The sequence below is a fragment of the Amphibalanus amphitrite genome, unplaced genomic scaffold (assembly GCF_019059575.1).
Source record: "Amphibalanus amphitrite isolate SeventyFive unplaced genomic scaffold, NRLGWU_Aamphi_draft 000113F_arrow, whole genome shotgun sequence".
NCBI classification, from domain to species: domain Eukaryota; kingdom Metazoa; phylum Arthropoda; class Thecostraca; order Balanomorpha; family Balanidae; genus Amphibalanus; species Amphibalanus amphitrite.
The window spans coordinates 83,189-106,974 of record NW_024881608.1 but is presented as its reverse complement, the minus strand read 5'-3'; the positions used below and the strand labels follow the sequence as shown (position 1 = coordinate 106,974).

General features: G+C 51.1%; 1 protein-coding gene across 2 annotated transcripts in view; it reads right to left on the bottom strand.

Annotated features, from left to right (window-relative positions):
• Window positions 1-19,562, bottom strand: part of LOC122381084 (discoidin domain-containing receptor 2-like) — a 42,403-nt gene extending 22,841 nt beyond the window's left edge. For both annotated transcript variants that reach the window (XM_043364857.1, XM_043364858.1), the window contains exon 1: window positions 19,362-19,562. The gene's annotated coding sequence lies outside the window, so the exon portion shown is untranslated. The remainder of the gene's footprint in view (window positions 1-19,361) is intronic.
• Between the last annotated feature and the right edge of the window lie 4,224 nt (window positions 19,563-23,786).

Sequence of the window (23,786 nt, the reverse complement as noted above, 5' to 3'; positions counted from 1 at the left end):
CTGCATGACTCGTCAGCCGGGCGCGACAGACTCCCTGACATCTCGGGGTGGGTTCCGCCCGGTTCAGGGGTAGGTTCAGCACATTTCAGGGCACAGTTCAGAGCACGGTTCAGGGAAGAGTCCAAATAGGGTCTAAAGCACGGTTCAGAGCCCGGTTCAGAGCCCGGTTCAGAGCCCGGTTCACCACCACAGTCGCCGCTCCGTCGTCCGTCTCGCCCGGTCCCAGCTGGCGGCGGTCACGTCTGGGAGCGGCGGCGGGTTTTTGCGGCCGGGACCGCACAGTGAGCTGATTAATCGGTGGCACCGGGCTCTCTTCGTGTGGGAGCTTCCGGAAGCACGGTCCGCCGGGGAGACCCGCGCTGGCGGCGGGGACAGGGGAGGAGGGGTGCCAGCCAGGTGGTGAGGAGACATGTGGGTGACAACTGTGTCCGCCTGTTTAATGTGCGCTGGGTGGTCCAAGGGATGTGAGGAAATTAAAAGTGGTATGAAATATTAAGGCCATATGGCGTGCAGACTGCCTCCTCGCTAGTATGAGCGCTTCTCTCATATGAAGGGCTCCGGCGGGACTCATATGTCAGAGCAACTTAAATCCTCCATTTAAAATGCTAGCCCATGGTTGCACCGTCAGCAGGAAACTGAGAAGGCTCGGTGAGGCATCTAAATAGTTTGCCTCAGGAGGATATGGTTTGAGACAAGAAGCAGTGGGACTGAAGGACTGGATGGGGTGTAAAACGTAACGCTGTTCAGGCACATATGTACAGGGTGATTTTTTTTACTTGTTAAAAAGTAATGAGGTCTAGTGGGGTTAAAATGCAAATATATCCTGCAAAATTATATGCCAGGATGACGAGCATTCTGGGACATTTTGACTTCATACAGACACGATGTGAAGGAACGTCTATCGTGCATTTTACTTGTGCTTGAAGTTACCCCCTCTCTCACCGACACGAATCAGCCCGCCTGAGCACGTGTTGAACAGCACCATGGACTCCCATACTCATTAGGCGGACTGAAAAGGCTCCTATCGCCCATTTTCAGCTCTGCCAGATATTTCCACTGTTTTCTTGTTATATCTGCCATAGCTGGGTCCAAAAACTAGAAGTTTAGGGAGGGCAGGTCGAGGATTTTGATACTGGCGGCCCTGATGGTGTCTGATTCGCTGTTTTTCTTTCTCCCTGAAGACTGATTCTTCAAAAGCTGCTCATACGCCAGATGGACCGTTTGAAGGTTATTTATGACTACAAGCTTGTTCATGCGTTATTTAACGTCTTTCTGAGGTATCTCCTTGATCATCGTATGCTTCGAACTGCCTCAATGCTTCAAAATCATCGTTTTGTGTCGTTCCTTACTGAACGGCGGTGGACCATGCGTGCCCGATTGGTGGGTCATTTTCAGGCTTCATTGGGGCCGAGGCCGTCGGTTAAAAGGGACAAATGATGACACCATACAAAATGTCCCAGATTTATCTATCACGTGCATTGCTTTTTTGCACGCCATTTTTCGATTTAGGGACCACCATTGACGTTTACTTTTTAACAGTTAAAAAAATCACCCTGTACATCGGCACTGGTAATACAGGTTATTCTTCATTTAAGTGTAGTAACACACCATTTTGTTTTCGACTGTGACATCACACACAGGAAATAATTTCACCTTTCCCACCGATCATTTATAATTCTAAAATCTGCATTTTTCCGTCGCTGTAAATAATCCAGGAAGTTCCCGAATTACGGGTCAGCTCCCGAATTACGCTGATCCGACTACCACGCACCACGAGAGATTAGCATTCAAACACGGATCTCAAATTCACAGCTGTTCGATGGGCCAATCGCCCACAAAACCGCCTTTCATTCCGCCGAATTTCGGAGGGCTGGAGGGCTATTTTAAGCACCCTCGTTCGATGTCGTATTGTTCGCGACCGCGCCCCCATTCGTCGGCCGGTGGATGGCGGCCACTCAGCCTCTCGTCCCTCTCGACGGTCGCTTTCTGTCGCGCCGGTGGCTCGCCGGCGGAGAATAGCCTGCTCGACTGTGATCGAATATCGACGTGCGCTCGCTCGGTCGTCCTCCTGGCCTCTCCCTGGCTGTGGCCGGCGCCGGCACTGGGCCCTGGTACCGCTGCCGCACCGGGAGCTTTCCGAGCTCCTTTGTCGGTCCTGCTGGGCTCTGTGGAGTCTCTCGGTCGGGGACGGCCTCACCATCGCCGGAGAGAGGGAGACAGAGTGAGAGGGGAAGAGACAGACGACACGTTCCTGCCGAAGTCGACGCGAATCGTCGGTCGTCGTCTCTGACGCGTCCGACCGCAATATCGGGCTAGAAATGTGCCGGGCCCAGAAATACGGCGCCGCGAGAAGCCGCGGCGGCCGGCGCCAGATGAAAATGGATGGTGAGACGGCGGCGGCCGGAGCCCGCATGGAGGTCACGTCAGGATTCAGGAGGCCGCTGGACGAGATGACCCCCGTTCTATTCTGGTGAACAGCGGGCTCATATATCAATGGATGGCGGACGTCGTGTATTACAGTGTCACGCACGCTGAATTTGAGCCCAGCTAGACGTTGATAATGAGTGGATTGAGATAGTGCAAGACTAATAGTGGGTTGGAAAGTAAAACAAAAAGATTAGATTGTTGCACTAGCGGAACTATACTTTACTGACTATCATACTTAAGAGCAGCATATGATAGCTACAAGGAATGTCACCGGCGTCTGAAGGCGTCCGAGCTGTCCACCATTTACCGTCCAACGCCATTCGTCCACCGTCCTCCATCTTATGCTCACTGATTCTGTTTACTCATTCGCCAGTCATCTCCTGTTTGCACTCACCTCCCACATTTGCATTATCAACAACCCCTTCCTCTCCCATGGCCATCTCGCCCTCTCCTCTTCCTCTCTCTCTCTCTCTCTCTCTCTCTCTCTCTCTCTCTCTCTCTCTCTCTCTCTCTCTCTCTCTCTCTCTCTCTCTCCCTCCCTCCCTCCCCCTCTCCCTCTCCCTCTCCCTCTCCCTCTCCCTCTCCCTCTCCCTCTCCCTCTCCCTCTCCCTCTCCCTCTCCCTCTCCCTCCCTCCCTATCTCCGCCGCCACCGCACGGTCAGCGCGGTCCATCGCCCGGAGAATCGCCCGTCCCCGGGCGCCGTTCCGGCCCGTTCCGGTGCGTCGTCCGCCGGCCGGCACGTCCTGGTGCCCGTAGGTGACCCGTACGGCCACCCCGGGAGTCGTTCGGAAGCGACGGGCGCGACACGCAGCGCGTGCGACGGATTAGAGAGGCCGCACACGGAGCACCGTTCGAACGCCGGTCGTGTCACAATGGCAGCGGAGCACGGCGGAACTTGGCGCCAGTTAGGGTTAATAGCTCCCTCTTATTTCGGTTGGTAGTAGCATTGTCAATGAGGCAGGAAGAAATAGCGCCGTGAAATATAAAAATGGGATATAATTATTGGGGCAATGTGCCGGAGCAAGCTGATAGGTAATTTGCTACACATAGGTATCGATTCGGCAACGCTCTACCTAATTTCACTAAGCTCTTTAGAGGTGCATTAAAAAGGGTAGTTTTATAAAACAGTGCTAAACATGTCAACAAATAAGTTTAGACTAGCCTCACGCGTCCTGCCCGCCCCTAACCCAACCCGGCTAACCGGAGGCCGACACTATCAAGGGTCGGCCGGCCGGCCGGGCGCGCGGCTCGCCAACCTATCGGGTTGACTGGTCGCGGGCTCGGCCGGCGGCCTGGGGCATCGCCCCAGCGAGAACGGGAATATGTGTAATTTCGCGGGGCGATGCGGGGCGGGGCAGGAAAAAATGTGTGTGTGTAATGGAAGTATGCAATGTATTACCTAATGTGTAATGTAAGGTATGCTAAGTGTAAAACCAAAGTGTGCAAATGAAAAGGTTATGTTGTATTGACAATAAAGTGAAAAAAGCTTAGACTAGCCTATTGGAACTATGAAACGGCTAACTGAACTACGTTGGTACGCATCACGTCTACAGTTGCTCTCAGGTTCGCCTCTGACATGCCGACTGACGCACTGCCACAGCCCGCCTGTTCCACGCAGCCATATAAGGCCGCGGTCTGCAGCCGATCATTGACAAGTTGTTGCGACAAGTCGCCACCCAAAGTCATTAGCTGCCTGTGTCACACGATGACACGAGCCATACGATGTGTTTACAGCGTTTACGGTTGGTGGCAGACGGATGAATAACTACCCACTGCTGTTTATTATTTCACTCACCGGGCCCGACTGTTGTGCCTGTAACAGTACGTCATCCCTGTCGGCAGACAGGACTAGCTGACCAGCGCAGCAATTTGAAGCGACGACGCAGAGCGCCAATTTGGCGTGGCGACACACACACGGGTCGTGAATCAATTAGCACCTGCTCCCGTGACAAGGGGCGATGTCGGGGAGGCGCTCCCCGCGGCGCGTGTCTCGACACGAGCACCGCCCGGCGCTCTGCACACACGTGCAGCCACTGAGCGCCGCGGGCACACGTGTCACCAGTTGGCCTGCACGGCGCCACGGGGCGCCGCGGGGCGCCGGCGCCCGCGGTGCGCGCAGACGGGCGCCCGGCGGGAGCGGCGCCCAGTCAGGTGCGCGGCTGCCGGCGGCGGAGCGGACCCGAGAGAAGGAGCGATGTCATTGCAGGCGTGACGGTGTCGGCGGCACGTCCTCGCCGGAATAATCGCCGGCCGTCGCGCCGGCCACGATCGGCCCCCGGCGCCGACCCGGGGCGCCACGGCGGCGGCGGGCGCTCCGTCAGCGCGACACCGCGGCCCTCTCCGGGCGACACGGCCCTCTCCGCCGACAGACGGCGGCCGCAGCTGCCGCGTAGACAGCGGATCGCTCACGGAGACGAGGAGGGCGGTGTGTGTGTTGTTGGTTCCGAGGCGTTTACCCCGTCAGCCTCCGGCGGCGAAGGGCGCCGGGGTCGGCACGGTGTTTTGTTTCTGCCGGCCCTCTCAGGGCGCCCCGCGGCGCCCCGGTGCGCCCGCGCCGCGCCCGCAGTGCTCCTTCGCCGGCGGGTGCAAATAAGTTAGTTTTTCCACGCCGAGGGACGCGATTGAATATTGATAGTGATGGGTCTCGGTGAGGAATGCCGACTGTGTGTGTGTTTTAGAGCGTGCATCGATCATACCTCGCGCCGGGTGCCGTCATTCGACGGATGGGGCGGGCTCGGACCTCTGGTCAACTGGGGTGGACTGGCGCACCTCAGCGGTCCAAACGATCTGTTTAATATGTGTGAAACTATGCGAGTGAAGGGCTGCCTGTCTGAAAAAGGGTTGTCCGTATCCACACGGCTCCCAGCAGCGCCAGAGGGTCCGTGTGTTTAACGAGCACCTCCCTCCATCCCGATCGCAAACCCCCGGAGCGGTAGTAATCGGCTGACCCGCAGAGAAAACACTCGACGTCAAAACACAGCGGCAACTTATGCAGATTGTAGCCCTTCTGAGGTATTCTGTAGTTCACTTGCTGGCGCTCATTGAGGGTGAAGTCACGCCTGACGATGGACAGACCCCAGAAGTCGGATGTTTTCTCGAACGGTCATCAGTTTTCATTTGAAACAATGTGCAGGAAGTGGCGGTTGTGACAGCGGCCTCACCGACACGCTGATGTCATAGGACGATGTCGAACGCGTCCTGTTGGTTCTGTCACCAAGAATTGGACACCCAAGTGACATTTTACGCAATGTGCTTGTCTTCTACAGCGCTATTAGCTGCACAATATCAATCAAATACATCACATGTAATTACAAGTCACATTGACTTTTAAAACATTGATGTTGAGTGAACAAAATATACCTGCTGAAATAAGCGTTTTTGCAGAAGCTCTAGTAAAAATGGATAAAATCAATAACTGAAATGGCAGGGATTAGAAGGGCTGCGGAAGCAATACGCTAGAAGTGTCGTTTCCCTAGTAAAGAAAGGGAACTGTACCAGTCAGCAAACAAATTGCCAAAGAAGGTTGATGAAATATGCAATGACATTAGCATCTGAGTTGCCGTCCATGCAGACCACCTTGGGCCCAGCAATGCTCGAAGGCACCAGGCAAATCACGGCCCTGTCGGCCTGTCAATGATTCTGTCACAGTGACCAGACGTCAATCAGGCCTAAGGGATACGTCAATCATTGGTACCCGCCACATACGCTATCGGCTGGCCACGTCCACGAGGGACTGATAACGGGGAACCTAGTGTCGCAGAGCTGGAAGTCGTCACAATCGCCGATATGCCGGGCGGTAAAGGCAACGGCTAGACCGGAGACCTCAGTGCCACGATTCGACACGAAATGATGCCTCAAAACCGTAAAGTAAAACAAAAATGAGCATCACTCGACTGTTCTAACGGTCTATTGGTCATGATGAATTACGAACACGGCACTTTCATACTAAGTCTGAACAATCATTAAAACTTTTATAGCATCGGCTAAAAAGGAGCTGAACATTGGCCACAAATTATCATTTAGCTTCACAAAATACAGGAAAATGGCCAGTAACCAGTCATGCTGCAAAGCATGTTATCATCGACATCAAATAACGCCAACAGAATCAGCCGAGCGTGGCCTCTCGTGACTCCAGGTAGAACGGGCCCGGTCAGCCCCTTCGTGCCCTGTTTGCATAATCGGGTGGTCCACTAACAAGATTCCCCAGCATTTTCCGGTCAGGTAATGAAATATAACTCACCGGCCCACGCGTCTCGGTGATATATGTGTGTTTTTCTCCTGTTAGAGGGGCCACAACGATCCAATATACGAGAACAAATTCGTTTAATATAATCAGCCCGGTAGCCGCCCCTGCCCGGTGGAATTTACCGCCAATTAGAGCTAACCGTCCATATTTCAGCCCTCCGACAGTGAAACGGCAATTTTTGTCTCAGCCTTGGCCTCGCCCCACAAGGTAGAGCCGTTACCGCGCGCATAACAATTGATAATGATCATGCATTTACAGTAATGCCTTTCCGTGTTTCCTATAGCCTTTATATCAAAACCAGTCCACCTGTAACCCTTTAACCATTCCCGTTTATGCATGCGTAGATGTAGGAGCTAGAGCCAAACGGCTCTTTGTGCCGGAATCTATAAGTGCCGAAGGAGACCAGTTGAGACCATGACGAGGTCCGGAGAGACCAGCCAGGACCAAGCGGGACCAGACGGGACCACGCTGGCCACTGGGTAGTGTGCCGGCAGGGCGGGGCAGAGTGTGTCCCGCCGGCCGAGTGCGCTCGGTCAGCGCTGGCCACTAATTGGCCCACTCGGCCGGGCTCGGCTGACCGGCGCCGCCCGATCGCCCCAGGATTTTTTCCACTGACCGGCTAGACCGCTAACGAGTCCCTACAAATCAGCGGCGCAGCCACGGCGCCCCGCCAGACGTGCCCGCGCCGCCGCCGGTCCATACTCGGGGCGGAGAGGACCGCGCCAGCGCACACTGGTCGAGACGTACTCGGCGCAGAGACGGCCAGGTCGGCGCGGCGTATATCCGTGTATCACATATCTATGTACATCACTCAGCATCGGCTCATGGCTTGGGCAGAGGAGTCTGCCCCGTCAGCAGATTACTGAAGATGAGAATATATCACTAATCAGCTGATATTTGTTCTGTATACAGAGCATGTTCAATGCTGATCAGCCTATGCTCTAAACATGAGAGGGTCAAATCAGTAACTTCCATAGGCGTAGAAAAGGGGGGGGCATGCCCCCCACTTCTCAGCCATTTTTAAGTGAAATCTTTATTTCTGATTTAAATACAAAACTGAGAGCAGGAAATGGTTAAGCAAGGTGAGATGAGCAGAAAACTACAAATAATTTTTTCATAGGGGTATTGGGGCTCCCACAAAGTGGCATTGAAGTTTCGCTGCCCCACCCCCTCCCCACTTTTCGTGAGGTTCCTACGCCCATGGTAACTTCCAAGACTTTGATCAAATAGGAGCATACTGGTCCACCGGATTCCGACCAAAATAAACGCGCGAAGCTGACCGGTGACTTCATATCTGAACAGCTTATACAGGCATGAGGAACAACAACGAACAACAACAACGATGTCCACTTACGTCATCCGGAGCATAACTCACAGTCCCCCAGGCCAAATCCCTAATAAAAACAGAGCCACTCGTGACCGTTTGTTTGACGTGGGAGTAGTTCTGGCTAAGCCCATCGTGGGTGCACATATTTGTCGGAAACGGTGATAAATCTGTCCATGTTTGGTGGGAAGCAGCAGCGAACAAACAGGATTAGTAGTAGCTTCTCACGAAAGTTGGCGTTCATCCCTTCAAAAGTGGGAGGGTGTGGGTCATTGGATGGGCTCAGAGCCGGTAAGGTGTGGGCCGACGCTCCACAAAGAGTGTTGTGAATCGATGAAGTCACGACGGCCGACGGCACATGACCAAACAATGACGCCGCGTCATATATCGCGTCATATTCAGGCATGTGTCTAGTTCCATGTGACTAAGCCATCGGACTTCGTCACCAAGCTCGCCCAGCAATGACCGTATCTGGTCATGCACTGTAGTCACTACTTTGAAAACGATAAGGAACCGTAAAGTGTGATTGACCGAGACGCAGCCATCCCGCTATCTCCAATCGTGCGACTGCGACAAAGTCCTTCTCGGACGCTTTCCAAACGACTCCCGAAATGACCGGTGATCTGACAGCTCGGTCCCCGCGGCGGAGCACGCCGGCGACGAACCGAAATTTCCTTCCGATCCCCGTGGGAGCAGCACACGCGGCCACCGAGCTGACTCGGTAGTTACTGGCGATTTGAGCCGCCGATTAGCTGGCCGGCGAGCGGGCGGTCACGTCTGCGTGAAATGAAAACTCAGGGGTGATTCAGGACAGCTCGGAGAACCGTGCGCGAGCGCTCAGAGATGTACGACATGACGTCTGAGGGGCGACTGTGAGTGGTGAGTGGGAGCGCATGAAAACTGAACAAACGTGAACGAGTGGAGCTTGAACTGTAAGCGATTTCATTGTGTGCGCGAGCTTCTATTTCACGATTGTGTTGGTGAAGTATTACAGCAGTCAGCAAGGTGAAAGAAAGCTCGATGCTAAATGAATGAACGAATGTTAACACAATGTTGAAGCAGCAGAACTTTCTATGGTAACAACCGATGGAATGTTAAATATTCCTTTTCCTTCCGTTGCGAACTCCTGCAGAGTTGCTGCCCAAACGAGGCAATGGGTGGTGACCTTCCAGCCTTTCCTTTATCCCTCATTCTCGCCATATGAAGCGCCGAGTTGTGGAGACCTCCCTTCCCCTTCCCCTGTAATGTGCCGAGGTGTGATGTGGTGACCTCTTCCTTCCCCTGTGAATGTGCCGAGGTGAAGTGTGGTGACCCTCCTCCCGTCCCCTACCGCTGCGAGGCGCCGAGGTGTGGTGAGGTGACCCTCATCCCGTCCCCTGCCGCTGCGAGGCGCCGCGGTGACGCGGTAATGTACAGCGGGGCGGAGCTGTCCCGTCAGAACGGACGGTTATTGCCCAAAGAGCCGCTGGAGAGAGCCGCACTGGTCGGCGGCGAGCGGGCGCTACCCCGCCTCCCAATCAATTACCGGGCACCGGCCGGCCCCCGGCGACGGCGCTCTCCGGGGCTCACCGACGGGCCGCACAGCACACTGCGGGGCACACTGCACAGCGCACACAGCACAGCACAGCACTACAACAGCACAGCAACACAAAAACTCATGCAACTCATACCCGCACCGTTCATTGTACTATTGGTCTCAAGATAAGGGTCCAGGCGGCCTGTAGGTTTGATGCGGTGAATACCCTCACCCTCGCCACAGCTGGAGTGGGGGTAGGGGAGGGGGTGCGTTCGGCCCGAGTCTGACAGCGGGGTCGCTGGCCGCAGTGTGGTGTCCAGCGGTGCAGTCGGAATCAGGCGGAATTATGCCGGCGGCGGTAACCGGTCGAAGGGCCTGGCTCAGTCGCGTCTCGAGACGAGTTACCGACCAGGGTGTCAGCGATAGATGGGAGGGGTGGGGTCAGGGCGCTGTTTGATCACCAATCAGCATGCTGTCAGTTTGCTGGCGTTTCTCATCTTCTCATTGGCCGTTGATGAACCACACGTGGTGTGTGCGATTGACCAATGAGAGACTATGTAAGAGACGCCTGTAACTGGCTTCCATATATTGGAAAACCGACAGCAAGCTGAAAACACGACATTGCATGGGGCGCACTAGCTTTGAAGGTCGCTCCGCAAAAGCATTACTTTCCATAGATGAGGGTGACGGGTGTTACCTACCCCAGACTTCTTGCGATTGCTCTCAACAAGGAAACCTGAAAGCTGAAAAATAGCACACCTGATTTGATTCAAGCCGATTCTCTGGTGACACCAACGACCAATTACATTTTCAATTCTTGTCGAGTCACTGACCTATGACGTCATAAAAGACTTCACTCGGTCCCAAAATATTGCGGCTTGGCAACTCCGCCATTGCTAGGTCAACTTCTGCAGATAAATAAAACTCACAGGACTTCATCTTCTTCCGAGACCATGCAACTTTTATGTCTCGTAATTTCTAGAAGTTCACGTAAAGCTAGGTCAATGACGTGACCTCTCTCTCCCTCACCATCATAATTCAACAAAGGAAATATTAAATTTATGTTGATGACAAAAAAAAAATGATTTACGACAATCGTTTGCACATGGAGTCGTGCTCGTGTTGCTTCACTCCTTGCAACATCGATGCTCAACTTTTGCGTTGTGAACCATGTGCAACGTCATAAACGACGTTACATAGATATTGGAGTTTTTTTTTTTGTAATTATTCCGGACCGTAGACCGTGTTTACAATTGCTTCACGTGCAAAGAGAGAAAATTGTCAGATGTCGTTTACCTGATTTGTGAAACGTCTAGAAGTTTGTCTAGTCTGAAATATGCCGTATTTTTACATAAAATGTATTTTTAACTTAGGTGACCGAAAGATGCCGGCGGTACGGGATAAAATTATTAAACCACTCGTAGGTAGACAAATATTTTAAACGTCTTGCCTATCGACTCGACGTTTAACGCGGTTTACCTAATATATATTAACTACCGTTCCAACTGAAATACTACCGTTCCAACTGAAATACAAGGTGGTTAGATATTAACCGCGAGTAGGTAGAACAAATATTTTAAACGTCGAGCGGTTAGGCGAGACGTTTAAAATATTTTTCTACTTACGAGCGGTTAAATAATGTTATCCCGTACCGCCGATATCTTTCGGGCGCTTAATGATAAAGAATACATTTTATATGAAAATACGACATATTTCAGACTAGACGAAATGCTTACTAGACGTTTAACAGTTTGTTAATCGTCTAGACGTTTAAAAAATCAGTTACACGACATCTCATAAGTTTCTCTCTTTGGCTCTTTGCACGTGAAGCAATTGTAAACACTGTCTACGGTGCGGGATAACCGCATTTAAACATCCACGCGCTATCCTCTAAATTACAGGGTCATCAATAAAAGATGACATAAAGTCAGCCCCGCCAGAGGCGTACGACATATTGCATAAACAGCTCACCGTTGGAATGATAAATCTTAGACATTTTACATAGCACAAACAGAAATCAGTTGTGCCGCTCGAAGAAAACTTGCTTCTCCGTGCGGCAGACCTCGGCCAAGACCTTCGCTCCGTGCACATCCTTGTATGGAATCAACTTTTGTGGATTCTTCGGCGAAGGAGCCTGTATTATTCTTGCGGTTGCTTGCTGTAGCGCGAGCCACTTTTCGTCACTCAATATCACCCTTTCGAATCATTCTTCCGCTTCACTGAGCCGTGCGCCGAAAGGTGCACGCTTCCAGCCTCGACACCATGCTGTCAGGGGAGATGACGGTAATTAGGATCGGACGATAATGTTTCCAGTTCAGTTTCTTCTTGTGGAGGATGTCCATATTAGAGATGTCAATAAAATACCAACTTTTTGGCATACCGATACCAAACCGATACCAACTTGGTATTTGGCGTTTCGAGGCTAACACATTTGGTATTTTTTTTGGTATTGTGAATCCTCGCTACTGTAAAAGAGATTGTGACTTTGGTAAAAAGTTGGCATTTCCCTGATATTCCCAAGTCGGCTCGGTTTCGGTATTTTCCCACGGTTCCTGTTGGTATTTGGTTTGGTATCGGTATCACGACTTTCTGTAATTGACATCAGAAGCCCATATATTAAAAAATGCCTTCCCAGGTTTCTTAAGCCATTGTGAACGTGAATACTGGACAGATTACTGAAGAATTGCTAGAATCTCTTCACCTTAGAGCAACTGAACAAGATCCCAGCACCCGCCCTGGTCACTCTGCAGTCTGGATTTTTCCTGCCTGGACTTCACCGTCTAACCTCAAGCAACTCAAATTGCTGAGCGAACTCAAGAGTCCAAGACCCTTGATGAACTGAACGCTGCCGTGAGTCGTCGAAGGCTTCGTCTACACGATGGCCGGCGATCATTTGGGGCTCCAGCGGGGGCTTACTTTACGTCATTCGCTAATGAACACCCTGCACTTGTGCACGTGACCTAACCTCAGAGGTCACATGCTGATCTGACACTTTTAACTTGATTATGAATCGCTGGGTGTTGTTTTTGTTTGCAAGGCTTTTAGCTTAATAATGGGCGAAACGGCGGCGGGGTCCTCACCCCCCCCCCCCCCCCCCACACACACACACTCTAGACGTCTCTCGGTATTCAGAAAGCCGATAGGTCCGACGAGGAATAACGGATACAATGACAACGAGATACGTGCACTCTTGAAATATGCTTGTTACGTCTGGATTTGATTTTTGAGAACGTCTCCTTGTCTTGTCTACAAGCTGAAGTTCGCCAATCAGCCTTATGCATTACCTAGCTGCATCGCTTCGAGTCCCATCAGTGGGAATGGCTTCTACACTCTATTAGTGCTTCCTTGGAATGATATCACGTTTGATAGAATTATAAAAAGCGAACACATAGCGAACGGGGCGAGAGTAACACTTAACATATTGTTTAATGGTTAACCCTACCGGAGGTTTAACAATGCAGTTATTGAAATGAACTGTTCAACACTTGTTCAGCGCCATAAATGAAATTATATGAAACAGTAGGAAATTAAAAGCTATGAAGGTTGAAATATGCAACCGTTAAGATAATGATATAAATAGTGACGTTCTCGGCGGTATGCCGATCATAACAACATTAATTGCTATGTCCTAAACAAATTGCCACGTCTTGCAGTCTAAGGTGAAACTGCAATGAATGATGCGTGAGCTACATGGTCCGGCATAAGTTTTATCCTCTAACAAATGTTCTCTCTAAGTTACTACATAGGGGACAGCGATTCTCTTTAGCGTTCAGTTTATTCTCCACGAACAGGGACTTACATACGAGCGCAAATTGCATGTTGGCAACTAGGTTGTGCAGTAAATACGGCAGGATTTTTTATCATGCCCGTTTGAGCTGTATAACGACAAGGCGCCGAGGCTGGTCGCCGGCTTCTGTTTGTCCAGGTCCTGCTTGACGACAGCCCGAAGTTCGTCGATCAGGATGAGGTCCGGAGGGCAGCCGGCTAGCATCTCTTTACTTCAGAAGTCTGGCACGTTCAATTCGCACCACCGCTAGGCCTTGGCAGAACGATGAGTTGGCGCACCGTCCTGATTGAAAATGCATGTCAACATGTCATTGACAATGCGTTGGCTTAGTATTGGGCCGAAGGTAGATAATAAGCCTCGGAGAGCTCTTCCAATTGCGTCTCACGGTCCTGTTTGGAGATGTGATAGCGCTTCAGCGCGAGCCGCTTGGCCAATTTTGTCGCCAAGTACTGGCCCCTCTTCCCGGTCGCCTTTTTCAATGCGATTTCTGTAACGTTTGAAATGGTAGGCGGCAGGCGCACGCCGGCAAACTGGAACGATCAGCAACACTGCCAGCAGCCGTATGCTTATCCCACCAACACCGGACTGTGCAGACAGTTCGTCTATAATTAAGACTTGCAAACAAAAACAACAGGCAGATGTCCCAACCAATCAGCAATGACACGCTGTGTCATTTCGGCCTGGAGCATGCCGACTGTCTGGTTCAGCTCCCTTGATAAAAATTTCAGACATTCACGTAGCGACGCAGCCGTTCAGGTGGACAATCTCTGTGAAACTGGCCGTAGCTCGGTGATCCGTGACCCGAGGTTCGTTCGTCACCTCATGCTCTGCGGCCAAGGGCCGCGCAATGCAGGAGTGCAGCCTGAATCGTCATCCCTCAGGTGTGGACACGATTAGGAACAGGAAAGTGCTGTCATAGGTAGTGGACATAACTTTTGTGGAACGATATATTGTCGTCCTGTAGTGTCTTGCATTGTCAGCGAGACGCTACATGGAGTTAAAATGGCGAGCGGCCCTCCCGCCGGAATGGTGAGCGTCCTTCTCTGTCAAACGCGGCGCTAGTTTCCGCCTAAGCTCCGCTGGCCCGCTCGACTGCTATGTCATGCGGCACAGTCTACAAGTACAGGTGACCGGTCGCGAGATCGGAGCTCCGTAGCACCGAGCGAGTGTGGCGAAGGTGGGGGTATTCACCGCATCAAACCTACAGGTCGCCTGGACCCTTATCTTGAGACCAATAGTACATCACACACTGTACATTGCACACCACATGCCGTGCACACCGCACGTCACATACCACACAGCACACAGTGCACACCAAGTTCCGTGGGTTTTGCGGTCAGTCGGTATTTCAACCAAGTGAAGGGAGAGCCGCGCACACCGACAAAAACGCGTGTCGAAAACGGCCTGGGAGAATGCCGCAGAGTGCCGCGACTTTGACAAGGTGGGAACTACTCGAGAGACAAAGACAGTCTGACCAAGCATGGGCACTGGGTACAAACTACAATGGTCTAGCTGAAAGGGAAATGTAGCTGGCAAGCACCGCGACTGATGAGGTGGAAACTGGCCGGTTTGAGGGTGAAATGCATCGCCAGCGCCTGGGCCCTGACAGCGGATATGACGCATTCTCCGGGCCATTTCAGAGATGTGATGGAGCGTCCCCCGCGGTGCCATTCTGAACGGATGTGCCAGGAGCCGGTAAACAAATAGCTATGGACAGGCGCGTCCGCCTGAGCGAGTGTGGCCTGGGGAGGTGGTGGTCATTCCCGGAGCCCAGCTCAGGGACACCGGGGGAGAGAGTCGGTGACTCAGACCGAATGAATGGCGCTCATGACTGGCCGATCGACTGGTATTGAGCGAGGAGTGAATTGCATAAAATCCACGGGAACGTGCATAAAAATCATGCTATCGTTGAATCAAAAATATAAAGTTTTCTCATGGCAGAGAGCTTATATTCGATAGCAGAAACTGCAGGAGACGCCGCAATTCCCAGTTACGACATCGCGCGGTCGGCCGGCAGATTCGGACCGGGGCCGGGGCTGCCGGTCCTACATTGGCTGTCGTTAGCTCACACCGTGCTCTTTACCGCGGCGCTCAAACATCCGTCAGCGGATGCACACAGACCGCCGGCGTCATCGGCCGCCGGCGCCGGCGTCAACAGACGCCATTGTTACCGGCCCGTTAGGCGCGGCGTCATCATAAATCCGCTACACGCCGCCAAACAGTTTTTGAGATGTTGAAAGTCCTGCCCAAAGAGACACAGCAGGCAAAACAAACAAGATAAACTAGACAAATAGACGGCACAATGTGTGCGCACGGGGACGGCGCCGGTCCGCGCCGCGTCGCCGCCGGCGGACCGACACAGGAGGGCACTGTGTGAGACGGCGCGGCCGGCGGCCGTGTGTTTATCCGCCAGCTGCTCGAACCAGCAAACACGGCCGAGACGGCAGAACCGGGCCCGTGTGGCCGCGGCCGCTCCGCCGCCGACACCGTTTACATCCCGCCGTGTTTTATCGTGCACGCAGACCATAGAGGGCCATTCAGAGGTGGATTTTACGGCCCTGAGGTTTGCTAGGAAATGTCTGCTCGTGTTCATTGCCAGCTCATTTGTCGACGCTTTAGTTTAGCTGCCCATCAGTGTAAATGAATGAGAGTCATAATAACCAGCTTTTTAGTGCCATCCCATCCATCCCCCGGCGGAATCGCATTCATTAGCTGACATTGTTTGCTGATATCCAATTACGCTAAGCCCTGATCTGCCGGGCGTTCTCCTCCTGAGGGTCGCTCCCGCACGGCGCTCCATCACAGAGGCTGTTTGCTCATTTAGCGGGCTGGGACACGGAGTCGACGGGCCGCCGGCTGAGCACCCATTCACGTCAGCTCAATGCCCGCCACCAAACATCTCCCGCCTTCAGCTGGGCATTAACTGGAGGCCGACTCTGGCGCGCCCCGCAGTCTCTCGGGGCGGCCCAGATGGCAGTGGGTGGCTCCTAAACGACTGCTACTTGTCACGTATTCAATTTAAATGCAAAACAGCTACAACTTCAAAAGAGCTGCACGAGTGTCACCCCTTCTTCCCGCGTCGGTTCCTCGCCAGCCGCCCTCCACGCCGAGTCATTGCCGGTCTGGGAAGCACAATACAACTACGGGCGGACAAGACATGCGAGTAGGTATGGCTGACCGAGCTGGACACAATATGGACCCAGTCCGCGACTGACTAAGCCGCTAACAGCTCGGGTTGTTCGTAAGTTGTAAATCGTGTATCATTCGTCCAGTATCAGCATCTTTTCACCATTGCGTAGAGCAAGACAAACGATGTTCATGAAACGAGCGACGTTGTCGAATAGTTCCGAATGCGATTGGTCACCATCCATCTGTGTCGGCGGGCCATTCATATGTCAGCCGTTCATACCGCGCTGGATCAGAGAGTGTGGCGCTATAGCGCCGCACAGGATATGGAGACAGGAGAGGTCTATACGGGTCTATACGGATATATTTGTCCCGTATACGGGACAAATCCAGCCTTTTCGGGGGAACGAAAAGTTGCGTTAGTAGTCGACCCCTTTCCCCATCGGACCAGGGTGAAGGAGGGGTGCGGGAGGGGTTCCAAGGGGGTGCGGCATGGGGTAACAGGAGCCGGCACGGCGACACCCCGGGAGCGGGCGGGAGCCGACTTCCGTCGGCGCCGGGAGGGCGGCACGTGGAGACCCGCCGGCTCCCCTGCCCCGGTGACCTCTGTCACTCCTGTCCCTGTCCCGTTAGGCGGTACGGGCGGACATCGATAGCAGCGCCTCTAGCGGTCATTAGGGAAAGCTGGGCTGTAGGCGACGAAATATCGGCAGAGTTGTCACACGTTGAATAGGTTTATAGACATCCGTCTTGTGAAAAAGGCGAACTTTTGCCTTCAATATTTCTACAGGCAATTTTAGAAGTGATCTTCACATCTTACAAAACCGTTTAGATAGTTGTATTCACTTCAAACCGTCCTTATTGTTCTTGACGATGATGCTGGAACTATTTATAATCAGTGTTTCTAGCTTAGCAAAAGAATATATTGTTCAAACGATGGAAAAACATAATAGGAAAATTTTAATTGCAAATTTTCTCTAATAATTATTCATAGATTCTCTACACATCAAGAAAAATTTGCATGCTAACTGATAATTCAAAGTTCTTGGGGCCAGACGTTTTCTTCTTTTCTTACGTCGCCCTAATGGCCGCGAATACACTTGTGATAACGCCTATCGCCCTGCGCCACCCTGGAGCGCCGCACCCCTCCGACCCGCCGGTTCCGCCGCTCAAATAACCGCCGCCGCCCCGAGCCTGACCTTCAGAATGGGCTACCGGGGAACTGTCCAGCTACCGTCTTACCCGTGTCAGACGGGATTTCAGAGCCGCAGGTACCGGTGCATGACTGCTAACGCTGCTATTGGCACTTTGTGAGTGTCAGCCGGACGTAATCTTGCGGTAAAATCGGTGATTTACGGCCATGGAGTGATTACTGACAAGTTTTATTGCCAAGCCGAACCGAATTGAAAGCAGACCGTGTAATTTACGTGGTTTACGTGAGTTTTTCAATTGATGCAGAACAGTTGGCAGATTTAACGGCAGATAGGAGAGATATTTTCACCGATAGTATGTTCAGGATAGATAAATTGTAAGGAAAACTTGCTAACCCACGTAAACCCGCATACCAATACTGCTGTGTGCGAGCTATAACAAAATGGTTTGTTTGATTGAACTGTTGTGATTGAATCAATAAGAACCATTCTAAAATTATCATTTTCTGTTTACGTCACATCGCATAGTTATATGCAAGCATTAAGCATGGAAAATGACAAATTGCCATGCAAAAGTGATAAAGCAAACAAGATACTCATACCGCGCCGCACTGAAACGAGACATATGGGATTCTAATAAGACACACTTTCAGATCGACTACTTTGGTATTACAATTAGATTTAATAAATACAGGAAGTTCCAGAATTTTGTCTTCTACCTTCCAGCAAAGACGATCTAAAAAAATCCTGTAGGGATTTTTTTTAGGGATTGCCATATTCTTACACGCTGTTAGTAAGAATATGGCAATGGTGATTTGACGCTGCTTTGTACTACTGCGCCTTTTTCCGGCAAAATAGTCACAAAACAGGAAAGCTACGTTATTATGGCGCTGGAGTACAATTAGTAGGCTACTGATATGATTCATGCATCGTTGTAATGTCCTTTGACATCTCGTTACATAGCGCCATCCTGATTTGACAAACGGATCTCTGCTCTCTCTGAAATAGCACGTCTCGCATGGAAATAAAGTAAATATTCGCCGGGCGCTGGCTATTCGGGGACTATGATCAAGGTGACAATGATTCAAGCAAACGACCTCATAGATCTCTCGTCTCGGACGTGGCCCAAATGTCAGGCGAATCTACCTCTGAACTCGGTCCGAATAAAATGTGACAGCTTCAGTGAACCAAGATGTCTCTTGTGATTCATTGCATGTCCGTACACAATACGGTTCAAAGCACTCTGGCAGGAGCTGTCCTAGTGTCGCGTGCCACTGGCAGGCCTTGTCGGTTCAAGGAGAATGAAGGAAACTATACATAGTATCAGCGTCATGCTATGCTATCCTCAGCGCCAATTGAGCATATCGTCGGCAGTATTTCGCGTTTATTTAGGTCCGGTTGACAGTGGAGTGTGGGTGAGGGCCAAAAATGTGCCCACTGCCCAGCTATCATTCACATCCACGAAATGTCGATTAAAATTGCATCGGTTGCATGACAGCTCGTTTTTGTGCGCGGGCAGCCATCAATCATGGCAGCTCACTATACATGTAATGCTGATCAAATCAATCAGCACACGCAAGCCAAAACATTGTGGATAGTAGGACACTTGCCATGAATGCTGATTTGATTATAACCAGTGGCGTTGGTATCGTATGAGTTTAAATGCATATAAATTTCACCTCGACATGGTTGCAAGCACGTTATACAGTCACTCATGTGTCCCAAGTCAGGACATACATATGGTACAAGAAAGCTTTAAATCCTGTCACGTAAACTTTCTTACCTGTGATAATGTTCCCTGCAGTCTCCTCCACCGCTCAAACCGCCTTCAGGGCCTCCCTATAACACCTCCTGCCACTTCCAATCAATGTTCAGCTCTGCACACTATCCAGCCGTCCCAGCACCGATCACACACCAGTCAAATGTCTCTCCAGCCCCACTGCAGCGCGCGGCGTGCACCCCCCTCCGTCACCGATTCCGCACTGCTCGGCGCCGGCCGCTCCACAGGCTGCCGAGCCGGCCGGGCTCTCTGACGGCCGGTAGATGGCGCTGATCCGCTCTCTGATTGGCCAGCACCGGTCTACGCAGGCCGGTAGCGATCGTCGGCTACCTCCTCAATCCCGTCGACTGTTTTCGCGGCCCGCAGCGGCGGCTTCTGCCTCACGAGCTGCATTACTGTCCCCAGGGGAAGCTCTGAAAACTATCAACATGCTTAGAGGAGAAAAACGCTCGACGTCGCGAGCTGCTTGGGTCGGACCGAGACGGGCCTTTTCAAAGGAATATGATCGAATGATTTTAAAGCTCCGTGTCACACATTTCCCGACTCGTGCTGTTTACAAAGAGCACGCCATTAGCAAAACCATTTGAAGGGCGACACGTGTGGACATGAAAACAGATTGATAAGATCAATCGGACGATGAAAGCTTCTTTCCTTTCCATTGTTCACGATCAATCTAAAAGAACATTAGACTGGTCGAAAAGAAGGAATAAAAGCTATGATAATTCAATAATCACCTTTCGGCGATTAATCATTTCCTGTGAATATTGTCGTGCTCGGTGCTACGTCCTTAGCCGCGTATCGCAATGTCTCTGCATTTATTCACACTCTACTACCTACACATAAAGTTGTTAGGTGTACTTATCGGCAGAAGATAAAGTTGGAAGTTATTGCGTCGTCGGATCAAGCAGCGATCACTGCTCAGTGCTCATTCGTTTTTTTATAACCCATGGTTCTTTGCTGTACCTGCCATTTTGTCAGTTGATTACCGAGCGCTGTGATTTGGTGCTAGCGTTATATGCCGCTCTGCAGTCGCCTGCTCGGCGGAACAGTCTACATACGCAGGCGTTTCCCGAGTGGCGGTCGGGAGCGGGCGCTGGCATTGGCGATAGAAGAATAGCCGGGATTCGAATTCTGGGATACCACATTACATTTCTCCATTCACTAACAGGACAATGAAGCGTCATGCCTTTGATTATGAGCATCCCATCTAAAAACTACAGCTTTTTAATGTAAGTCAACAATGAATCAGCGTCCGCCATCGCTCAGCCGAATCGGATGCGGTTTCTCTCGGTACTTACATCTTGTGCCAAACAGTGAACAGTTAAATCGCGATTCAATAGCGTATGATTTTTATTAGAAATGGAAAGAAGGAAAGTTATGGAATAAATGAGGCAAAGTGGAAAAAGCAAGCGATGCAACCTTCGAATCAGCACCGGGAGACATAATTTTCGTAGCGGTTATCTCATCACAGTTCGACAAACACACCATTATCACAACTCGCAGGCTTTGACATAGCTCCCCGTTGTTATGCATTGGAGAGGCCGACCGTCCTCTGGATTTCTCGCACCATTCAAGATGTCTGCTGGGTAATCTCATAAACCCTGTCTTTCCAAAGTCATTGGATCTTACTCTCGGCGATGTTACAAAAAAAAAAAAATATGTTTTACAATATTAGTTCTAATGTTTGATTGGCGGATTAACTGAGCCGGAGCCCGAGATAAGCATTGATTAGTATGTATTTCTTTACTTCTGAATTGTAATTTATAGCTGCACATTATAGGCAGACTGGTCCTTTTTACGCAAGTGTATCACGCATGATATGGGTAGGATTTTCAAGCAAGTATAACTTAGTGCATTGAATAGATAATTGTCAGCCTGATAAAACCTAAATTTCCAACAACGTTCTTCAAAAGTTCATAATGTTTCCCATCATAAACTTGCACGCGGTGCAGATCGTTTGCAAACTGAACTTCACAGCACGTAAACAACAATCGTAAGTTCCGCCCACTTCAGTGAATGGAAAAGCAGAAGGAACTTGTTCAAAATTCATTGTCGATTCAATAACACCTTGAGTGGATTTTGAATGGCTTTTGTGGATTCATTTAATAGTACAACTTTGTGATGTTAGTTAGTTCTCAGCGCTCTAGCTACATTAACATCTAAACGATTTGTCAGATATTAATTAGGTGCGCATTATTTTAGAGTGCATTTCATCTTTGGTTTCTTTTCTCAAGGCACTCATGTTAGGTGCACATCTGTATCCTGCATCATAAAACATGACCAATATCAACCACGTCCAATCACTCACAGTATCGCCAAAATTAGCATGTAATACCCAGACAGCCAATATCTCTCTCCCACCTCCCACCTGGTGCCAATATGGCCAGTAAATAAGACCATGCGCTGCCCACTGGCTGGGGCTAATTCATCCACGTCACTGGGGCAATACGGCACCATTACACCGCTATCCCATGACTGTAAAGCACCTGAGCGGGCGGCCGGCGGCTGGCCGGGGACCGCGGCTGCCCCAGTGACCGGCCACGATCGTGTCGCACGCACTATGTATGCATGCGGTGGACGTAATCCATCCTCTGGACGCTCCCCCGGCGCCTCATCTGTCCTCACGGGTCGCCGCGCGTCCCACCCACCCACCGCGCCGGGACGTGTCAGCCCGTGCTCGTTCCGCGGCCGGCGGTGCGTGGTTTGGGCTGACACCGCCGCTACTTCCGACGGCGCCGACGCCGCGCCTCACGGGCTATTATGGGAGATTTATGTATTGTTTTCTTTATCGGGCGCTCGGCGCAGCCAGGCGCAGCGGTAGTGTCCTCACGGGTTGAGTGGGGCCGGATGGGCTGCACCTGATCCTGTCGTGTCACATTGGTTCGCCTTCGTTTTCAAAAAGGGTCCATAACGATGCGACATGTCGCTGTATGTCTGATCGCACCTATTGTTTTCAGGCTCGGCAGGGAATCCCTCAAGACTCCGCTCATAAAAACTGTGCCTGTTTTCCTTATGGCTGTTAATGACTCTCGTGTCCGGCTCTTTGACTCGTAATGACACCGAACAAATCAACTCGCGTGTGGCCGTGGAGGGCCGCGGACGGCTGTTCGCTGTGACCTGCGTCCGCGGACCATGTTCGTGAGACTGTCCGCTCCGGCCGGCCGGTCGGATATTCTCGCTGTCAGGCTTCCCGACCGCCGCGCCGGGTCGTCCGCTCTGTCGCTGGCCGATTCAGACATAGATAAATGGCGCAGAGAGCGGCAGCCCAAGTTCCCCGCGGAGATCGAGGTAAAGCTCTGCACAAAGGCGCACGTGCATCTGCATATCAGCAACGATAACTGGCTCAAAACGCCCACTCAAAGGGGTCAAGATTCTTTGAAAATGCGTCGTAACAAAGCGCTACAACTTGGAAAGAAAAGGAATGGAGCTTCTTAGAATTACGCTCATCAGGCATGAAATATATATTAGTAATTTGTGAAGCTATGGAATGGCATGGATGCATATCCTTCCCAAAGTTAATTTAGCGTCAATCATATGCAAGAGGCCGATTCTAGGCCGCCTTTTTGTGATCGCCGCTCAAACCTGCACACCCGATAGGCAATGGCTCGGGTGATCCGTACATTGAACAAAAGATGCTGTGCAGTGTGCGTACATAACCACCAATCCTCCGTAAAATGAAGTCACAATAGCAGGAAGAGAGCACTCCTGAAATTTCACGATTCTTTATTCTTTATCTCTTGCCGAACTTCCGTTCACTGCCGGTTGCTGAGCCGAGATGGCACCAGAGGGCATTGCAAACGTCCGGAATTGCGGCGACTGGAGCGTGGGCAAACACTTCAAATCTACTTAGGGTGCTGCCGTGTCGAGCGCACGGCGAAATACATACACAGTTCAGAACTTCAGTCGGACGAAAACATTGCTAGGCTCATCTTGAAGCAGGATGTCCGGGTGCACGTACTATATTTCATAAATAAGCATATGAAAAATATGATTATTACATTATTCATACATGAAACATTGCTAGCAAAGCAAAACTTTAGGTACATGAAAATTCATATGAACGTTTTGAAACATTACTATCTGTGTATTCTATACGGCAAAGAGTAACTTCCTCGCCGTGTCCGAAATGGAAACGATTATATGTAGTTCGAGAGGTTCATGGCTGTTGGAACCCTCAAACTACTCTACCTTTAACCAGCATACCAGCTATATTTTACCAATTAGCCGTACTAGTTCACAAAAACGGTCAGCTAATAAGTTATCTGTCGCTGTACTACAAAGCGAACGCACTCGTGGAATCCAACCGGTATCTTCAGATATCGATTGTGATGCTTGATCGGAACATAAAGTAGAATGTTTTATAGCGGTCGGGACCAGATCGGAATGTGACCCTATCTGCGTCGGGAACGGAGGGAAGACGGCGGACGG